The sequence below is a fragment of the Pleurodeles waltl genome, chromosome 2_1 (assembly GCF_031143425.1).
Source record: "Pleurodeles waltl isolate 20211129_DDA chromosome 2_1, aPleWal1.hap1.20221129, whole genome shotgun sequence".
NCBI lineage: Eukaryota > Metazoa > Chordata > Amphibia > Caudata > Salamandridae > Pleurodeles > Pleurodeles waltl.
The window spans coordinates 382913408-382936054 of NC_090438.1; the positions used below are offsets into that span (position 1 = coordinate 382913408).

Consider the following 22647-nt stretch of genomic DNA (forward strand, 5'->3'; position numbering starts at 1 on the left):
TTCTTCCCAAATGGTTCAACAGGGCAATGGTATCGGCTGTGCAGCCACTTTCTGTCTTTGATGCAACCAGTAAGTCGTCAATGTACTGTACTAGGGTTGACTCGAATGGCAACTCTAACTCTTCCAAGTCTTTCTTTAGAACCTGATTGAATATCGACGGTGACTCAGAAAACCCTTGAGGAATTCGACACCAACTGTACACTCTGTCTAGGAATTTGAAACAAAAAAGGAATTGGCTGTCCTCATGAAGAGGCACAGAAAAGAATGCTTGTGACAAATCGATGACTGAGAACCATTCGGCATCGCAAGGGATGTGAAACATTATCACAGCTGGATTCGGTACAACAGGGCAGCATTTGACTATGATGTCATTTATTTTCCTCAAGTCCTGCACGAGTCGGACCTTTCCACTTGGCTTTATTAGTCCCATTATCGGTGAATTACAGGGACTGCTTAACACTTCTTTCAGTACCCCCTGTTTCACAAATTCGTCAATGAGTTGGGCAACTTTCATGAGAGTATCTTGTGGCATGTGGTATTGTGGGGTCTGGGGAAAGATCGCATTGGGCTTTACAGTCACTTTCACTGGTTCCACTCCTTTCATCAATCCCACCTCTTTCCCTGTCATGTCCCACACTTCCTTTCCGACTGTTTCTCGTAATTCTGCTGGGATATCTTCTTCAGTTATCATCGGGAAAAGACAAATCAGAGGATACTCTTCATCGACCGTTTCCATTTCATCCCCCTCTACACTGTCCTCTTCTTCCCCATCACTGCTCGTCTGTATTGTTATTCCCTTGTTCGAACACATTATCGAACAGCCCAATTTGCACAATAGGTCTCTTCCTAACAGCGCTATCGGGCTTGAGTCACATACCACAAACTGATGTACCCCTTGATAGTTACCAATGCTGACTGGTACCGGATCTGTTATTGGGTTCGTCAGATGTCTGTTTGCTACTCCCACCACTTGAACTGTCCTCCCTGAGAGTGGCAAATTTGGTACTTCACTGCTCTTAACTGTTGAACGTGTGGCTCCCGTGTCAACCAAGAATGAGACACGATGACCCATTACTCTTCCCTCTACGTACGGACCCCTTTGATCAACTTCTAAGGATGCCGCAAGCACACAATCTCCTTCCTCTTCTGAGCTTTCACTCTCCCATACGTTGTTTATTCCACTCTCACTGTGTAATGGGAACTGTTGTACTGTGCCGTTTGTACTCATTACCTGACCCGTTACCTGTGGAGGAACCATCACTTGCTGCTGACTCATTGGTGCCAAAGGTATTTGCATTTGCTGATTAGGTACCATAGGTAACTGCTGTTGCATCGGCTGCATTTGCGTCATCTGCATACGAGGCATCTGCATCTGCTGCGGCTGCATAGGTTGTAATCCCTGCAATTGATTTATGGTCTGAAAATTTGGGTTTGGACCTCTCATTTTCGGTCCTCTCATTGTCTGAAATGCATTGACATCATTGTTTTGCTGACCAACACCTACACCTGCACCTGCACCTTCCTGCACCACCATCGGGCACTCGCGCTTCCAATGACCTACAATTCCGCACACGTGACACGGCATCACCTTCTTCATTGCCTGCACACCCGTCACAACAGTGTTCAAATCCGGACCATTATTCACAAAACCTCCTCTGCCTCTGCCTCTGGCCTGTGGTTGAAACGCCATGTTTCCCTGCAACTGCGGCTGCGGTTGCGGTACCTGCTGTTGGAACCCTTGCATCCCTTGCAAACCTTGCAAACCTGTCTGAGCTGCCTTAAGCTGCATCATCATCACCTTCTCTTTCAGCCTTTTCTGTTTCACTTCAATTTCGTCGCTACAGTATTTCGCATAAGTCAAGACTTCGTCAATCGGTTTAGACTGCCAACAAATCAAATGTGACTTTATCATTTGACTTATGTCTGGTCTCAGCCCTTCCACAAATCTGAACACAAAATGGAGCATGTCCTTCGCCTCAATTGTTTCCGTGCCACTGTAATTCTTGAACGCCTTCAACAACCTCTCATAGTAACTATGAATCGATTCTTTAGCCTCTTGGGCAGTTCGATCAATCCTCTGCCAATCCACATTTTTCGCGGGTACCTTCGTTTTCAAATGCTCAATCACCTTATAGTACAAGCTCATCACCATAGGTGATGGTGCACCCGTCTCCCTGTCTCTCTCTGGTTCACTTGTCGGCCAACCTACAGCTCTTTTGCAATCCTCCCACAAATCTGCCGGAACCACGATCTCAAAGAGAGTATTCAGATCTTCCCAGAGACATTTTGCAAGCTTCACAAACCTATCAGTCTGTTGATACCATTCAATCGGCTTCTCTCTCAGTTTGGGAAAATCGTCCGTAAAGGACTGAATGTCGCTTCTGTGCCATGGTACATGTACTAATTTTCCCCCTGCTGTCTCCCTCATTGGTAACATAGTTACTGTATCACTACTCTGCGGTCTTTTCTCATTGTGCTCTGTAGCACTGTCCCTCCTCTTTTCCTTCCTCTTTACCCACCTGCTCTCCCATTTGTCTAAGCACCTCCACACTTGTGCACTCTGCAGCAATTCTCTAAGGTGTGTCTTCATGCCTGCTGACCTCATGTGTTCAAAATCTGTGGTCCCAAAATCTAACCTGTAGCTCCTGCTCAAGTGTTTCATCTTGTCTATGTCAACCCCGTTTCTATCAGCTGCTTCTTGCAGACTCTTATGTATCTTGTTCACTTCCTTCGTAATCCTGGGACATAGATACCTCAGCTCTTCTTCCGTGTAGGACTCTAACCTGTTCACACCCATAGTCCCTTCCACCAATTCTTGTGCTTCCATGTTCAACCTGACCCTATTCATATAGTCTTCTCCTTTCCCACTAGCTGAACTTTGTGTGGAATTCAGACTGTTGAACCACTGTGTCAGCTGTTGCGCATTTACCCCCATCAGTGTAGCATTCACATCGACTGCCATCGATTGTTGCGGCAACTTTTCAGTGTTCGATGTTAAGGGTATTATCAGTGGGGGGCTCGACCTCACCAGTGTAGACTGAGCACATATGGGACTAAACTCCATCAAGGATCCAGATCCACTTGGCTGAGCCGCTATAGGAGTTATCCCTGGAGTGTTCTCTATGCACCTCCTTTCTGTCCCATTCTGCAGCATTGATCCCTGACTGTTCATGCCTAAGTTAGGCTGGCTATACAGAGGTACCGGTGGACCTACAGTAATGGGTAGTGATATCGCATCTGGGTTCTGTCCATTTCCCATGTTCTGAGGCATGTTCATTCCCATACTGTGGGTCATCATTGCCGGCATGCCCATCTGGCTCCCCGTCATTTGAGCATGTGCGTTTCCTCCCTGCATCTGCTTTTGAGGCATCAAAAACTGAGTTGATTCAGCCTGTGCCATTGTTGGGTTGTAGCCATTCTGTACGCCCCTTACGGTTGGATCTAGGATCATTCCTCCACTGTTGTCACTGTTGTAGTACCCTGACATCTGCGGCTGATAATTTTCTGCTGGTTTCAACACGGGCACATCTGGATATATTCTCCTAACCTGCGGTATCTGCGGGGTGAACAGCAGACTCGGGTCCTTAGATCCCGATGGCGCTCCTGAACTCTGGGTTTCACTGTTCTGTACCAGTGCCGGAGGGGCAGAACTGGTACTTGGACCTTGTCCATTTTCCGCATAAGGTGGTGGACGGTCGTTCAGCAATTGCATTATTAACTCCTCATCCTCTAACTCCTCTTCTCTTCTCACTTTTTCCTCGTCCTCTCTATCCTTGGAACACTTCCTGTCTGTCTTACAGGTAGCTTTCTTACCTGTCTCCTCTTCTTCCTTAGTAATTGCTGGAAACAATTTTATTCCCTGCAATACATCTGACCTCCACACCTTCTGTGCATTATCCCACCTAGCATCCGCTAGTGTCTTTTCTACCTTCCTCATTCTGGTCTCGAACTTCTTTTGCTGTTGCTGTCTGGCCATGAGTTCCCATATTGCTAGAGCCTCAAACTGGGCTGGCCTTGGAGGCACCTTCATGTCATACATCGTGAATCTCAAATTCTCTAGAATTTTTATATTGAATGTCCCATATATCGGGAACGCTACGCTCCCATGTTTCTCTGTCAGTTTGTGCCATTGCTTTAGCCAAAGACACGGAGCTACCCCTTTTTCCTCCATTACAATGTAAGCTGGTGTACCCTCGGGCGGCGTCTCCTCTCCTACACTCGCTTTAATGTAAGACTCCCCCTTCATCGCACTCCTGAATGCTTTAAAGAATTTCATTTTTGTTTTGTTTTTTTTCGTCTTTTATTTAGCCAAGTTTATAATCAATAGGTGACTTTAATTCCACAAAAATTGTAATCAATAGGTGACTTTAATTCCCGGAATACTCTTCACCTGCCTTTCCCCTTCCAATCGAGTCCCACGGACTGCGTCCAATCCGTGCGCGACCCTTCTCTGCAACCAACCTATCCCAGCGCGGCTCTTAGTGACGTCACACTCACACACACTGCGGCTGACAAAGCCCCGCGGCTAGTCCTCCTTCACTCACCTCCTCTCGTAACAACTTCTTGCATATATTGCGAGCTACCAAAAAATAAAACAGATCTGTCGGTTTACTACAGGAAGGGTAACACAATCGCTTCAGGACCTTAGGGACCTTTCACTAGCCTCGGGACCTTTCACTAGCCTCTGGCCGCTATTCCGTCTTTCTCAGTCCCCACATTCGCAAGCAAATCTGACCCGCAGACCTACTCTCAACTTGTCAATGATCTGTTCTAGTGCACTTAGAATCTTGTCAAAGCCCGAAGTCGAAGTTTCTTTCACTCCCTAACACACGTACCGACTTGTTGACCACGCCCGATCAACCTACTAAACCGCCCAGACCACAACATGGATCAACATACTCCGGAGTCTCTTGACCTCGCAGGGCCCGTCTCAACAACAACCACGTGGACCTTTTTATGCACAAAGCGCCAGACGCACATGAAGTTCGACGACTTCCCTACTCTCACACTCGGAGCCGCACCTCCGATATCTCTATGAAGTTCGACGACTTCTCTACTTCTACACTCGGAGTCGCACCTCCGCTATCCTTTAAAGAGAAAAAAAATCCTCGCAACCTTTTCACACACTCTGCGGCAATAAGCTGTGCAAGCGCAAAACCCTAACTTCACTCATACCATCACTAGTACCGCCAACGCTGTTTCCACACCTCCGTTCTCTCCATTCGCAAGCTCCGAGATCCCGGGAAAGTCGCGGTGGACCTAGCCCATCATCATCTTGTCAATCCGTTTTACCCAAGAAAAATCTAATTCAGCTTCTCGAATGAGGCCTCAAAATGCGTAACCGTTAATTCAACACCATGTACTCTAATAGTACAGGGTCCCAAAAGACGAAACCGTCCTCTGCTACCATCTACTGATAGAGCGGTCCGTACTAATAATTTACCTGTATTCGGACGCTCTTTAGGCCGATGAATCTTTTGACTAAGTGGGAACTCTCTGTACTATTAATCAATCAATTTCCTGAAATCAATAATCAATAACGAACATAAGCAACACCTTGATCAACATAACACTTAACAATTAATCCAGAATACATTTCGGCGAACCCTAACCTTTCAGTCAGGAATAACCACACCAGTTTATTGCAAAGTTAGTGAATTTATTTCCCTATATTAACAAAGCTAGCACAATATATATGTGTCTCAACACCAAATGATAAACATAAATGAACATTAATAGCTGTCCATAACGTCGAAACAAGTGCAATCTATGAAGCATTTGAATCACAAGGCATTCGATAATAGCAATGCAAATCACTAATACGATAATCTGTAATGAACTAATGGCATACATTTAGTCAGCATAACAAGATCTCAAATTGCATCGTGCGACATATGGAATCCTCGTCTAACCTCAAATTAGCATCGGCATGTGGGACTTCATGCAAAACAATTTAGCAACATTAATTTAGAAAACTCCTAGCTAGGGCCCTTATCAAAATCAGCAGTTGGTTACCTAAAAAGAAACACAATGCAATTTTACAATTTCTTTTCATATTTACCAATTACGATCAGCATACAAGGAAGTCTTCGTCTCACAGGTACCGTTCTTCGGTCAGTATGGGCACCGTTTCGATCGGCATGGGACTGGGCAAAGGGGCAGGGGTGAACGGGACAATTGCCTCACGGCGGCAAGGTAAAACTACTACTTCATACAAAGGGACAAATCAAAGTTAAAGTCTCTAGGGCAAGAATCATTAAAGTCTCTTTCTCTCGACTATAGAAAGCATCAAAGTCTCTCAAAATGGCGTCGCAGCAAAGTGGGCCATAATAGCTACGAAGTCAAAATGGCGGGATGTCCAAAATGGAGAGAGCTTTCCTCTCGTGCACCTGGGTTTTATAGACAACAGTTCGAATCCAGTAGGGTCTCCATTGGAGGGTTCATAGGTTAGCTTCAAATTGACCAATCTAAAACGACAGTTCTCAAGCTTTTACTTAAGCATACATTATCCTTGGAGATGGGTACGCAAATCGCAACATTGTCTCCCAATTAGCTCACTTTCAGAGCCTCCATTGTCCGCACCTGCAAGTCGACCTTGAATTAAAGAGAAAATATGCCATGCTGGCACGAAACTTTAAGATAAGCATGTGAACAGTTTCTGTGGAAAAGTACAGCTTCAAGCGAAAATACACGTTTATTAGCACAGTGGAAAAATACGAGCATCTAAACCGTGAGACCAGGCCACTAGGCCAAAGCCTCCGCTAAAGTAATGCTAAGCTAAAGCATTTCAAACAAGCAAATCGTAGCATACGTTTATGATTATGTCAGATTAGTGCAATACTAATACACCACGTTATATAAAGCACGCGTATAAATGATGGCAAACTACTCTGAGGGCACATTTTGTCCCCGTACAATCTTTATTAGTTCGGTTAAAGCCACACATGATTATTTCAGCACTACGTTTAAGCGTTAATAAATCAAAACCTTCATTTTCTGCTTCATCAGATTGGAAACAAGAAGTGAGACATGAGTGCTGGTCAATCGGGAGGCAGCAAAGAAGAGGGACAATGGAGTCAACGAATGGGAAGCATATGCGGGGTTCAAGCCCCTTACTGTAACCCCTCGCAAGTACAGTGCACGAGCTGTGAAGGCGAGACCTAAAAAAGCGATAGGAGCTATACCATGCTGACGCCACACTCCATAAATTCACACGTCTCTATTTCTCTGAAATTTCCTTCTCCCGCTGCATGAACCAAACGGAGCCAACCCAATGCTCGGGGGAAGAGTGGAGGGCTGACACAAACCCACGGGCTATTTTTTCAGTTAATTATTTTCTGTATATCTTTAACTTTACAAGAATTTGCTAAAAATGTGGGCAGAGACACCCTAATGTTGCTTTTGATGGAGACCTTGGTGATTTCCTGGGCACACCACATGCTCTCTAATAGAAGAGAGCAAATTAGCAGCATAGATCAACATTTGTGAATCGACGAGCCTGCTCCGTTTTCCCACAAAAAATATTTGCGTTGTGCCGTGCCCTACATGAAGGTGAAGTCATAATAATGCCAGATAGCATTTATAGCACCAGTGCAGACACATAGCAAAAGTAGTGTCTTGTCTTTTTCAGCATCAGTTTTTATGAAGGTTCGGATGGGACATGTTTGAAGGTTGCGGGGAAAAATACTCTAACTCCATTTACTCAGAGCATCCATTGCACAGTGGAATAGCTAAGCGTGCTTCTGGACCCCACTGCAAGCAAGGAAATAGGCCAAATGCTAACAGTCTATTAGTAAAATGCAGCTTTATTTGGGGCCCACCAGAATGCCCCTTCCTCCCGGGGTGCCACTGCACCTACTCTACTGCTCTATTGATAACTAGGTTCCACCCGTTGCAAGTCTTAACAGTTTGCAAATAGTGAAGTATTGTGGGCTGTATGGGGGGCGCAAAATTGTCTGGCTCTAGCATACGGGAAGCATCATTTTGCCTCGTTCTGTGAGAGAAGTAGGCACGACAGACGGCTGATTGGGAAGCAACTGTCACACTGTCTCAAAGGAATGTTAGCAACTCTGCTATTCCACTGCCTAAAATTGCGTTCATTCTTAGCCGCCGTTAAGCAGTGAATTAGCCAAATTGCTCTCATTCCTTTGGTGAATAATCACATTTGAGTCGGCCGAAGCACAGGGGTCGTTGGTGCCAGTCTTCAAATTTACGATTGGGCTTTGGCTTGTGAATCTGGGATTCGGCTCGCCCGTGCGGCTCAGCTGACCGAAAAACACCCTGGTGCCTGCCTGGGCATTCCCGAGTGCAAGCATCAGCTTCGGCCCAGTCTCATGTAGTTATTCACTTGAAAATAAACATTCAGCAGAACATTTCCTTCTGGGGGGCAGCAAAGCTATCTGAAATATGACAGGTTTGATCCTGCTGCTTAACATTAAGCTATTCAATCTCTCAGTTGTGGAAAACGAGCAGAGCGGTGAAAAATCATGAAATGAGGGAAGACTGACGGCCGGAGGCAGGGCTGACTTCAGAGCAATGAAAGTTGGCAACCGAATTCAATAAACGGGTGCTTTCAGAGGGAGCAGTGACTGTCAACAAGCAGCATACGCCCCCACCAATTATTCTGCAGTCAGCTTTGCTTCCCCCAAAGATGCATTTTATCTGCAGTTTTTCCCCTTCCTGCGGCCCCCTCTAAAACTGCTTATATTTGTGAACTACTTGTTCAATTGCATTAAACAGTTGCGTTTCTACTAAAGTGATTAAATACTTTCTTGCCCTTTCACACCAAGGGCTACATGTAAAAAAGTTATAAAGCATAGTTACGCAAGGACACCAGAATAAAACAGCCTTATTTTTAAATGCAAGTGTTTCTTTCACCTGGTAATTCAGGAATATATATACTTTCACCATATACATTTGTCATGTATCACACCACATTTTTGCGTGGCCACTCATGCCTCAAGCTTATCCATTCCAATTTTACACTCGGACATGAAACTGACAGCCTTTTTTCAGGAGTTCGGACAGAGTGAAGACACCTTGACTGCATGCCAGTAGAGTCCTGGCAGGGTGCTTTGTTTTTATGATGTTGCTGACTTGTCTTTATTTGTTCCGTGATTGAAGTATTCTTGCCTGTTGCCTCAAAGTGTCCTCATTTGTATGCAATAATGTCTTGATTTACTTTCCATTAGTCTTTCGTGGTCAGTCACACCAGCCACTCAGTAGCAGTGCCTGTCCCCATTGCTCCCCGACCATTCTCTATTATTCTTTTCATCCTTATCCTACAATTCCTAAGTCTGAAAATCTCCAATCTGTATGTTCCTTGCTACCATCTCTGTCACCTCATGATCAGGGTAACCCAAGGCATCAGCCCAGACAGTTTTGTGTTGCCAATGGCCCGAGCTGATAATAACATTTCCTTATCCCCTTAATGAAACTTACAGTGCCTTGCAGGGTGCATTCCTGCCTTTCTCTGCTGTCTCATTTTGCCCAGTCCAACAAATCACAATTGTTAGACTTGGCATCCTTGGCGTGGTCTCCCCTAACTTTTTGCCTCTGTTTCCCAGGTTGTTGATGTGTGCTGGACTCTGTCTTTGCTGTTTTTGATACTCTGGGGACTTTACCTCTGCTATCCAGTGCTAAAGTGCAAGTGATCCTATGTAAAATGTATGTGTAATTGGCTTTCCTAGATTGGCATATTTGATTTGCTAGTAAGTCACTAGTACAGTGCACTAGAGGTGCCCAGGACCTGTAAATCAAATGCTATTAGTGGGCCTGCAGCACCCCACATGAGTAGCCCTGTAAATATGGTTCAGACCTGCCACTGCAGTGTCTGTGTGTGCACATTTAAACTGCCAATTCTACTTGGCAAGTGTACCCATTTGCCAGGCCTAAACCTTCCCTTTTACTACATGTAAGGCACCCCTAAGGTAGGCTCTAGATAGCCCCATGGGCAGGGTGCAGTGTATGTTTAAGGTAGGACATATACTAATGTGTTGTATGTGTCCTAACAGTGATATACCGTCAAATTTGTTTTTCACTGTGCAAGGTCTCTCTCATAGGTTGACAAGGGGGCTGACTTTAAATATTATTAAAGTGCATTTTCCGTTTGGGAGCAGATGGAAATCGGGAGTTTAGGGTCTCTGAACTCACAATTTAAAAATACATCTTTTGGTAAAGGTTGTTTTTAGATTGTGTGTTTGAAAATGCCACTTTTAGAAAGTAGGCATTTTCTTGCTTAAACCATTCTGCAACACTGCATGTTTGTGGTGAATTCCCTGCCTGGGTCAGTTTGACAGTTGGGCTGTTTGCACCTCTCCTCTAGACAGTGACACAAAGGGAGCTGGGATGCAGCCTGCATATCCTGATGAGCCATCTGTGCTGGGAGAGAGAGGAGGAGTGATCACTCATACCGGAAAGGGCTATGTCTGCCCTCACACAATGCAGTCTCCAACCCACTGGTGTGTGTCTGGGGCCAGGCCTGGGCAAGGCAAGATCTTACCAAACAAGAGAAAGTTTTCTTTGAAGTTTGCCTACTTCAAAGGCAGAAAGGGGTATCAGTGGTGGACCCAAAACCCTGAAAATTAGATCACTTCTGGAATCAAGAAGAACCTCTGACAAGGAGAATAGCTGCAGAGCTGAGGAGAAGTGCTGCCCCTGCCTGTGACTGTGCTTTGTTGGGCTACCCTGCAGTGTTGCTTTTGCCGTGAAAGGGGACAAAGACTGCACTTTGTTGTGCATTCCTGCTTGAGAAGAATCTCCAAGGGCTTGAACTAGCTTTCCTCCTATTGGTGAATTCTCAGGGCCATCAAATACTTCCCTTGCCAGCACCTGGACTCTCTGTTGAGACTTCTGTCCTGCCAAGTGGTGCCCTATCCAGTCCCTGGGCCCTTAAGAGGAGAAGCTGGCAGCCAAGAACTGAAAATCCACGCACAGAATGCTGTGCGGGGAAATTTATGACACACCTTCCACGACGCGGTTGATAAACGATACGCTGCCAGCTTCGCGACTGAAATCGACGCTCCATCTGCATCGCAGCTGGGAGATCGAAGCAACGAGGCTGGAGAAACAACATGCAACACCCGTTTACAGAGGCTGATAACAACTCAAACCCCACGGAGCGTGGATTTCTAACACTGTGTGAATGGATTTTCCATGCATCATCCCTGGGCGTCCAAGTCAACCCCACTCTGTGCAGATCCGAGGTGCCCCATCCGGAAATCAACACATTGCTCTCTTGCGAGGGAGAAAAACGACGCATCGCCGACCCGACTGAAGAAGGAAACAATGCACAGCCTCACTTGCGAGTAAGGAATTGACGCATCACTACCCTTTTCCGGCACACACTCACCCGTGCAGCTTTGTTTTTTACGCTAACCAGGTACTTTGTGTAACAACAGCATTCTCACTGTCTTCTAAGGATTAAGGGCCTAATTCTGAGTCTGACGGGCGGCGGAGGCCGCCCGCCAGACTTCCCCCCTCCGAAATACCGCTCCGCGGTCGAAAGACCGCAGAGGGTATTCCGAGTTTTCCCTTGGGCTGGCGGGCGGTCTTCGCAAGACCGCCCGCCAGCCCAGGGGAAAACTCCCTTCCCACGATGACGCCGGCTCGTAATAGAGCCGGCGGAGTGGGAAGGTGCGACGGGTGCAGTTGCACCCGTCGCGTATTTCAGTGTCTGCTTTGCAGACACTGAAATACTTTTAGGGGCCCTCTTACGGGGGCCCCTGCCGTGCCCATGCCATAGGCATGGGCACGGCAGGGGCCCCCAGGGGCCCCGTGACTCCCCCTCCCGCCATCCGGTTCCCGGCGGGAGAACCGCCAGGAACTGGATGGCGGGAGGGGGAGTCGGAATCCTCCATGGCTGCGGAGCGCGCTCCGCAGCCATGGAGGATTCCTACGAGCGGCGGAAAGTCAGCGGGAGACCGCTGGCTTTCCGCGTCTGACCGCGGCTAAACCGCCGCGGTCAGAATGCTCGTAGGAGCACCGCCAGCCTGTTGGCGGTGCTCCCGTGGTCGGTGGCCCTGGCGGCCACCGACCGCCAGGGTCGGAATGACCCGCTAAGTCTCTTATTCTTTTGACAATTTATATCTTGACTTGTGTATGTTGGATTTTTGTCGTTTTGGTCTTGTTTGATTTAGATAAATATGACCTATTTTTCTAAACTGGTGTGGTGTTAATTTTGTAGTGTTTCACTGTATTACTGTGTGTGTTGGTACAAATACTTTACACATTGCTTCTGAAGTTAAGCCTGCCTGCTCGTGCCAAGCTACCAAGGGGGTAAGTGAGGTTAACTGAGTGTGATTCTCGTTTACCTTGACAAGAGTGAGGGTCCTGACTGCCAACCAAAGACCCAATTTCTAACAACAATAACTTGTATTAACTCATTAGATTTAATTTGTAAAGGTATGTCAATAAATAAATCTGTGAAGTATTCAGCATTGTTATCTCAAAGTCTGTTTTGAAGTTCTGCAGTAATACTGAATAAGCATCTACCTGCATCATTATCATATGAAATCTCTTTATTGATGTCGTAACTACACTTTTACAACTTTCTTGCTTTCTCAAATTTGCTTGCAAATGCAAAAATGTGCCCACTCTTTTTTCAAAATGTTCTCAGGGGGAGAGCACCCCGTACCGTCTTTAGAACAGTTTGGTGCACTCGCTACACTTGCTCGCTAAAGGGCCCTCATCTGGAAATTTTATGCCCCACCACTTTCAAATATCACCAACCGCCAATGGTAAATTTGTCAAGCCAGGAAGAACTGGGATAGGTCAGTAATTAGACAGGTCATTTGTGACTGGTTAGGGGTTTTTTTAAGAGTGGCATGGTGGTGATCATATTTTAGCTTTGTGAAACTGCAATGGTGGGTTCAGTGCCTAACTTGAGCCTGTGGTTGCAAGTGTGGCCCACAGGCACTTATTATTTGGGACCATGACTTATTTTTCATCAGTGGATTTTGACCCAAAACAGAAAAGGTAGAAAACGGAGAGAATTAAGGGGGAAGGAAAAATCAGTATAAACAGTGGAGATTTGTTTGAAAAGGGGCCTGGAAGAGTGAGTCAAATGGGCAAGAAGTGTACAGTGGTGGATGAAAGCAAGAAGTGGAATCAAGGCTTGAAGGCCTTTGAATTTAGCTAGTGACAGCAGCAGGGTCGGAGAAAAAACATTGGGCCCCAGCACTTAATATTTTACAAATTATGCACTAGATCAAGATACATTAACACCTGGTGTGAGGAGAGAAGCTAGTACAGAATGTATGGACTTTCTGATGCCTGTCATTGGGGTGAATTTTAGCTGTCACACCCTCGTAGGTGACAACAACCTCTAGCAGCCCCTTTATAGCAAGATTACCATTTCCCAGCTCTGCCAATAACTTGTATCACTATTAGCTTTGCCACTAACATGCCAATAACGTGTATTACTATTAGCTCTGCCAATAACTTGTATTACTGCTAGCTTTGCCAATAACATTCGATAACACAGGATTTAACAAATACAGTTTAACTCAATTTAATTTAGTTTAATTCATTTTAACAATGGTGCACGCTAGCATTTGACCAAGTAACCAGGAGATTACAGACACATCTGAGGAGCAACCCTCGGTTTAGTGGGATGCTGTATATTGAAGTGCTCATTTCCTGTAATAGAAGTACATTCTGCTCTTGTTTAGTTGAGAACGTGTGAAATTACAGCGATTGCTCAAATATTTTCACAACTAGCTGTCTCTGGTATGCCATCGTTGTTTTGCTTTATATCTGTGATCCAGCCTTTTAGGGGCAGAGTTGAAAATTAAATTGTTCTGGCGCCGGCACCCACGCCACTGTGATATTTTGCCCTCAGGAAACTCCCTCTTGCCTCAGACCGAGAACTCGAAAATGTAATCACAGACCTAGCTTTCCTTTCGAAATACCAGCCTGGGCGGATTGTGACATGCAACCGTAGAAAGCCTCGTGAAAACATACATTTAACCACGTCGCCTAATGTAACCACAGCCAGATTATTTAAAACTGCACCAACGCTTTGCAAATACATTTACGTTGCATAAAGGGCATTTCCAATGGCAAAATGCTGCCAATTAATGTAAAGGGCGTTTTTGTATAAGCAAATCATTCTAAATACCACTGTCATATCTTACAGCACTACTGCAAAGTTTATTCATTCTGCTTGTCCCACCTTGTGACGTAAAATAAAAGCTGTGATGCTTCTCGCGAGCTGTGTACAGTCAGTTCCACGCGTAGATGATGGAAACAGCTTTGCTTGTACTTAGAGGTACTTCGCACGGTCGTGAAGCATGATGGAACCAGGCCAAGAGACGATAATGGCACAGAAGACAAGTACATGCCCCCGCAATGCCGCCAGTCCATGCGCGTCCGACTGCGAACGAGTTACTTATCAAGGCACTTTAACTGGGACCCCAGAACTGCTCCAGAAGCCTGACTTGCAGCACAGGAACCTGTTTTTTAAACTCATTTTTCTAATTCAACGTGGGAGGTAGAAATTGTATAACACGAAAACCTTACCTTTGTTTGAAAGTCAAGGAGTGAAGAGCTGGAATTCCTTCAGTTCACTTCTGCCAAGACTAGACTGAACTGCTCCCTGCTTTGCTCTCAGAGCGAATTCCAAACCTCTAGCCTGGCATCAGAGTAAACAGACTTGAGGAAGTCTCTTGTGCGGGCATGTGGGATCTGGGGAGTCACCTGAGTCTTTAAGACGTACGACCCTTTACGGGGAACCCCCGCAGTCAAGTCCGAAGGGGGGGCGTTGTCGCTGCGAGGAACTAACTCGAGAAGAGGAACACTTGCTAGATCTGAAGATTGTTCTAATATAAATACAGACTACCCGATGTAGATGTAGTTATAATGATATGGAGCAGATACACATCTGGATAAACAGTTTAAATGCAAACTTCCGTTTATTATATGCTATGTTATTTTGTTTGTTACTTTTTAAGTGCAACGTTCAGACGTTCTACTAGGTGCATCTTGGTTCCAAAGCTAAACCACTTTCCTGGAACTCTGAAAGTAATTAGTAATCTAACTTGGTACAAAGGTAGGCGTTTGCCATTTCTCTTACACTAAGGTGACATTATTTTTTATGAACAGAGGGTAGGAGAATGTTCCCAAATCTGTCCAGATTTGAGAATGAGTACCCTCAATGTGATAATGTTCTAATCTTGGATACTTGTACTTTTCCCACCCCAGAAGATGCAACATTTCAACACTGGGATATTGATGGAACGTCCTGATCAGAAATATTTGGCCCTCGTCCTTTCACTGTCAACGAATTAGTTAGAAGGCAATAAGCTAGCTGCCCAGTCCCTCCACACACTCAGGGCTAGCCAGAGACAGCAAGCTAGTTTGTTTTTTCTTGTCGCTCCGATCTCCTACAGGCAGGACTACTTCTAGGAAAGTTATTCTCTATGTTTGATGGTTACCTGGTTACCCCTTCTCTACTCTTGATGTCCGTGTGTGGGTGTGTATGTGTGTGTGTGTCCTACCATGTGACTTCCTTTTTCCTCCCCCAACTTCACAGAAAGTGGTATCTGATGTCTGGATTACTGACCAGGGTGCATGGTGGCCCCAGGGTCATTGAGCCTTGCTATCAATGCGACATTGCCCATTTTATCCAAGCAAAAAGAGAGAAGAGCATTTAGCGATGTCTGATCAAGATTAGAAAATAAAAGAAAAGTGTTTAGAAGAACAAAAAACCAATAGAGAAATGAACATAAAGAGAATGATCGATCCAGTTGTGCAACTAACTGTCACATTTCTCCTCAATTTCCCACTGTGCTTCCTTATGGTATGTGCTGGTCTCTGAACAAACCCCGAAGTATTGTTGTAACTCTACACTTGGAGAGTTGTGTGCCTCATTGAGTTGGTTGTCAACATCAGTTCTTGAGATGGCATTGCTCACTCGATCTTCTGCTTTGTCATAGAAAATTTCCACCCTCTGCTGGTGTAGTATTTCTTAAAATGTTTCTTGTTATTGAGTGTGAGTGAGCTACTGCACTTACCATGGTGCCATTGACATGTAGAGTTTCTGGAAAAAGGTCTTCAGATTTTCGGTTTTGATGTTGCTGCACCAACACCAATGCTCCAGGTAATATAGTGAATGTCACTGCTTGTCATCTCATGTCACCATACCTCTTCATTTTTGCCTCAGCTTCTCCGGCAGTGCCAATGATGCCGTTATGATCCTGCAGGGATTCTTCTTCCTCTGGGGCAGTCGTGTCCAGCTTTTTCTTCTGAATGCCCATTCTGGTGGGTATCTTCTGGTGGAGCTATGCAACAAATAGAATGTGACAGAAAGTCCAGTCAGCATCTGGGTTAGCTTGGATTTCTGACTGTCATCTTGATTATCACCATAAACCATCAGCCCTTACATTGCCTAGAGAGGTCAGAGAGGTGTGATCTTCCAGTGATGTATTTTGAACCATGGATTTGTGAAAATCCTATTCTGACAACTTCGGTCAGTTGTTCATTTTCAATATTGATGAGATGCCCACACCACAAAAAACTAATTAAACACTGACAATACAGGCAGTACAGCAACTGCTGATGTGGATGACACCCAAAACACCAAAGGAAAACAGGAGTATTCATCAATAGCTACTAGCAAATACTCTAAAAGTTTCAGGAGCCCATAGAAATTAACCACCATGTGTGTTGACCACATTGCATGCAGAAGGTCAGACATCTGTAATTGTTCTGGTCCATGGGGCTTCCATTTGCTCTGACACGGGTGACATATTCCAATAATTTCTTTTGTAAGATTATCCAGTCTTGGAAATCAGACTTTTTCTCAAAGTGTCTTTTTGATGGTTACTGTGATGCTCATGAGTGAGGTTAACAATTTGCCAGCATAACGATTTCAGTATGAGTGTTTTATTACCACATAGGAATATTCCTTGTTCAGTTATTTACAATTCTTCTTACATTATTTGCCAAGTTAGTACTTCTTCTTTATAGATTCCTTTATTAACATGTCTCCATCATTGATTCTTCATGATTACTTTTACTCCACTAAGTGTGATCTCCTTGTGTAACTAAAGAGATAGTCCTCCATGGAGATTTGTGCAGAGGTAAACTGGTGAAATGCAGCGTTGATGTATTCCTCTGCCACCGATGATGTGCTACTGGCATTAATAAGTGTGTATCTTGAGACAATCAACAGGCTTGTGTTATCGCGTCTGACCTTAATAAGTAAACTTATAAGGGGACGCGAATAGGTCGATGAACCTTTTGACTTGCAGTTAAGATGTTCTTTCCATAGCTCCAGTACATAATCAATAACCAATACAAATAATCAATAATCATTAGGAATCAATAAAAACAATAATCAATGGAGTCAGTAATTGTCACGCACCATGACCTTTCAGTCATGAATAACCACACTTTTAGTAAAACGTTAGAATGTTTATTTCCCTATATTAACAATGCTAAGCTCATGTAGATTAATCTCAATATCAAATGAAACACATACAGAAAGAATACTGGCTGTCCAAAGCAGCGGAAGAAACTTAGTCTAATTAAAGCTTGAACAACAACACATTCTAAGGTTATGGTGCAAATCAATAGCAAAGTCAACTGTGTCAATGTAAATATGTACATGAAGTTTAGCAGAGAATTTCATCAAGCATTAGTCCCTGTTATCATAATTCATTAGTGAGAATCCTTAACTAACATCAGATTAGAATCAGCATGTTGGGCTTCATGCAAAACAATTAAGTAACACAAATTTTGAAAAACCCTCCAACTATGGCTCTATCAAAACAGTACAGTTGGTCCCTAGAAAGAAAAATCAAATATGCATAATAATCACAGTTTAGATTATACCTATCCTCAGTATGGATCAGCAAAGCAGAATCAGTCTTTGTCCTCAGGACATCAGTCGATCAGCAAGGCATCAGGATTCAGCATCAGGGTTTGGAAAAGGCAAAGACATTAAGTATTAAAGGTAAACACATCTCTTGTCAAGATGCAATATAGGCAATGGTCAGAATGACCTTTCAGCTAGCAAGAAAATGAGCAATGGGCTGAATGAATGTCTTCTCTCCGTGTACTCTTGTTAAGTTAAAACTGTTAAAATACCCCCCAAATCCCTATTGGTCAGTTAATAGTATGTTCACACTCTGTCCAATAAAACTAAAATCCCAAATCTATGAATTCTAATATTACTCCGTTCAAATGTCGTTGATTGGTTTGTCTTGCAATATCCTCATCATCCGGTTTGTCAGGTAACAATATTGTTGCAGCTTGTACTCTAGTCAGTATCTTCATTGTTCTTGTCCTGGGAAAGTCAGTCTCACACACATTACACATAAAATGTTGCATTAGCAGGAACATCATCTCCTAGCAGTTGGTAGGTAGGCCAAGACACTCACTAAGTTGAGGCCTACAATTAATAAAGCTAAAGCTTATTGCATAACTCTTAATATGACATATTACTGCATGAGTCTAACATACATTCAACATTTCATAAGTATTAAATCATTGATTAGTACAGTTCGTTAACATTGATGGCCATTCTTCGTGATCACATTTTCAAATGTGTGCATTATTTTTCTATGTTATTTTATTTTCTACATAAACCTATTATTCAAAATACATAAACATTCATTAATAAAAAAAAATAAAACACCTGTGCTAGCACTTGTGTTCCATTAAAGGAAGCATTGACATTGACATTGACCTTCAGTTCAGTGTGGAAGGTTAAGTCATAATACACCAGGTGGAGGCTTTGAAAGCCCCTTCACACTCTGCTCACAGATGAATGGACTTGCTTTCTGGGTTCCCTGAGTGTCGTAATCAGAATGGCAAAGTCCTTGATGTATAGAGAGCAGTACCTCACTAGTTCGAGGAAGGCTCTCAAGTTTGATATGTTTGCTGTGGCTTGAGCTTTGTGAGTACTGCAGCCTTGCCCTGGTCCAGCTGCACTCCTTTACACGAGCATATATGTCCAAAGAATGTGAGTTCATCCTTCTCTAGCTCACACATTCCAAAACCGAAGGTCAGTCCAGCTTCTTCTAAACAAATTCATACTTCTTTGACTGACTTATCAAAGATAACCATGATGTTGTCCTGTAGCTGAAGCAATTATTAATAGCTCTTATGAATATTACCATAATTTCTTGGAAGATTTCTGCCCTGATCATGTACCCAAACAGAAGCATTTGTATTGAAACAAACCCACATGCTCAGAGAAGGCAGTGATTTAACAGGCTGAGAATCTAATTCAAGCTGCTGGTAACCTTTAGAAAGGTCCAGTTTGGATAGCATGGAGGTTCCATCACAGAGGGGTTTTATTTAGAGAACTGATTATGTCATTGGGATGTGGCCCAGGATGCAACTCTCTTTTGGTGGCAATATTCCATACTTGCTTATCCACACAGATGCATATTTTTTTGTATTTGATTTTGGTACTGCCACTACGATGGTACACACATAGAATGGGGGCAGTGACTTGTTCAATTATATCTTTATCTACTAGGCTCTTCAATTCTTCCTCCTCCTTGTTTTCTAAGGGTACTGGCACATGGTGGTAGTTTTGGGCTGCTTGAAGAATGGCTTCCTTTATGTGAAGTGTAACGTGCACCTCTTTCAGTTATGCTCATCTTAGAAATAGCTCTGGAAAGTCTTTCATGTTGCAATGAAGTGATAACATATTGTAGGTCCTTGTGAGCCCCATGTGTTGTACCATTCCATTATTGAGAAGATTTGGAGCTGCTACTTTGCCTCTTAAATCATACATCTTTTCCTGAAAGGACAGAATTTGTCAAGTACATCAAAGGCTGTTATGCTCCCCATTAAAATTCATTGACATTGGATTGTGATACTGGTGGTTTTATTGCATCTTATCATATTTGTATGTGCATATGATGTGGCAGGTCGTTCTACAGTCGTGGCGCTCTGCTGTTCCTCAGATCCTAGAATCCTCAGCTGTGTCAAATTGTACTACTCCTGCCTAAAACTAAAACCTGAGACTTAAAAACCCTTTGCCATTGTTCATGTAAGATAAATTGTCACAAACTGAACAAGGAATATTCCTATGTGGTACTAGAATAGTCATAATGAAATCGTTATGTTGAGGAATTGTTAACCTCACTCATGAGAGTCATAGTAACCTGAAAAAGTAAAGTATGTATGTGGCACTTAAACAGTGATAAAGTGAAAACACAGCACAGGAAAATTTGCACACTAATTTGGAAATAAATCGAGTAAATTGCAATGAAATGACACAAAAATAAGAAATATCCAATCAGTAGAATCAGAGTTATGAATTTTTAAGTTTTGAAGTGAAAGATAGCAGCTAAAAGATCAAAGCACCAACTGCAGACAACTATTTGCGGGAGACTGGGGCAATGCCAAAAGTTATGACTGACGGTGATGGAGTGAGGTTCAGATACACAAAATGGATTGGACCTGGTCTCCACTTACCTTTGAACTTACAAGAATTTTTAGAGAAAAATTTCTGAGAAGGTAAAGTGTCCAAGGAGGAGGCATCATCGTCGGGTGGTCCTGGGAGAAATCACTTTGAAGATTTCTATTTTCAGTTGTAGGGCCTGATTTAGAGTTCGTTGGAGGGGGTTACTCCTACACAAACAATACGGATATTGTGTCCGGCGTATTACAATTCCATTATGGCCTATAGAACTTGTAATACAGCAGATGGGATATCCATCACGTTTGTGACAGAGTAACCCCCGCCAAATTCTTAATCAGCACCTTAGTTTCTTCTATGGATGTTGAAAATCTTCAGTGGGACAAAGCTTCAGGCTGGAGCCGACGAGGGCTCCAGGAGGCCAGATATCCCTTCTGCAAGGACTTGCTGAATACGATATGCCGCTGTGGGAAAGAACGTAGCAGGATTTGCATCAGGCCAACCAATGATGCACCTTGGGCAGATCAGTGAGCTGGTAGGGCACAGCCTCTCAGTTCTCAGAACAATTTTTGGCAGAAAATTTCTAGGTCCCAACTTTTGAATTTGGGCTCTTGGAGGGTCAATAATCACTCAGGCTGGGTCCAGGTGTGGGGTCAAATTGTTTGGAGCCTTTTCTGTCCCTGATGCTCTGATCAGAGGACCAACCAGCTAGCTCTTGTGGTCACTATGGAAGTTTAAGGTTCAAGGAGGAAAGCAGGTCTCAAGCAGCTGAGCAGTCCTCTGATTGCAAAGGGCAGGCTTCAGGCATCAGGGTAGTCCTCTTTGTTCAGCAGGGCAATCCTGTGAAGTATACAGCAGATCACATACATTAGACTGTACTCTGAGAGTCCCTCCATAGGTCCATAAGAGAACTGAAGAGTGGATCTGAGAGCCATATTCTTTTATACCTGGTGTCCACTTTAAAATGGAAGTCTGTTGTTTTTCCCCCACAGAAGTGCCTGGAATTTCATGTCTCTCTAACCTGGTTCCAGTCTATCTCCAGGCACAGTAGTCTAGTGTGAAGTTCCTTGTGTGTGAGCTGAGGCAGTGTCTTTGAAGTTCAAGCAAGTCTGTGCACAGCTCCGCACCCTATCCTACCTTGGATGGCCTATCTGTCTGGGAGGAATACTCAAAGGCCAACTATCATCTACACATAGTCATGGAACCCAGGAAAAGGGTATCAGGGACTAAATGGGTAGGGCAAGAAAATGCAGTTTCTAAAACTGACATTTTCAGAATTGTGACTTAAAATCTGACTTTACAATTAATGAGGATTTTGAAATAGAATTCTGAAGACACCAATCATGACATCTCTACCATCTCCGAAACAAAAGTTATCAGTTATTAAATATAATGAGGTAACCCAATGTTATCCAATGGGAGAGGTAGGCCTCACAGCGGTGAAAAATTAATTTGCACATTTTTTACTACCGGGATATGCATAACGTGAAAGTACATGTCAAACTTTTTAAATACAATGCACCCTGCCCTAACCTTTAGGATCTACCCAAGGGGTAACACACATTAAAAAGGGAGTTTTAGGCTTTGCAAAAGGTTTATTTAGCACTGGTTAGCAGTGCTAAAGAGCACAGAGTCCTAAGGACAACAAAAATAAATTCAGCAAAACAAAAAAAGGAGAAGGCAAAAAGTTTGGGGAAGACCACATTAAGGTTGACAGGTCTAACAAATAGGCACTGAGAAACCCAAGAACATAGAAAAGCAATCAGCATCTTTAATTTTTCAGCATTGAGTCCCTTTACAGCTGTCTTCCATACCTCCCTGTGATTGTTTTCCTCTGCTCTATTTCTGATTCTCCTTTCTGAACAATTGATTTCCACAGGCACTAACAATATGATTGACAACTCAGGGTCTGTAATACAGCCACCCAACATGTGGCTCAAGATGCATGTAGATTGTTTGTCTCAAAGGCCTGTACTGACTTCTGGCAACCACTCTTTAATTTTCCCCACCACTATGATCACTCACACTTGGTGAAATGCTTTAAGGCCCCCTTGTATACTTTGTAGAAACCAAATCTCCTACCCTCCACACCCTGACAATAATGATCATACTACTGGATTAACAATTGAATCTTAACATTTTTGAAAAGTGTATGTTTAAAAAAAAGAACTTCTAAATATTTTTCATTTGTTTAGTTAAACTACTATGAATCCTACATATATGAGGTGTTCTATTCCACAGCTTGCCATGATGTTGACAAAATGGGA

General features: G+C 43.7%; 1 protein-coding gene across 2 annotated transcripts in view; it reads right to left on the reverse strand.

Moving 5' to 3' along the window:
• The window catches only part of XPNPEP2 (X-prolyl aminopeptidase 2), a 327597-nt gene extending 312948 nt beyond the window's left edge, over positions 1-14649 (reverse strand). Inside the window, exon 1 of one of the 2 annotated variants that reach the window (XM_069212951.1) lies at positions 14521-14649. The gene's annotated coding sequence lies outside the window, so the exon portion shown is untranslated. Of the gene's footprint in view, positions 1-14173; positions 14405-14520 lie in introns of those variants that run through there. The other variant, XM_069212960.1, reaches the window with a different exon arrangement.
• Positions 14650-22647: the final 7998 nt, after the last annotated feature.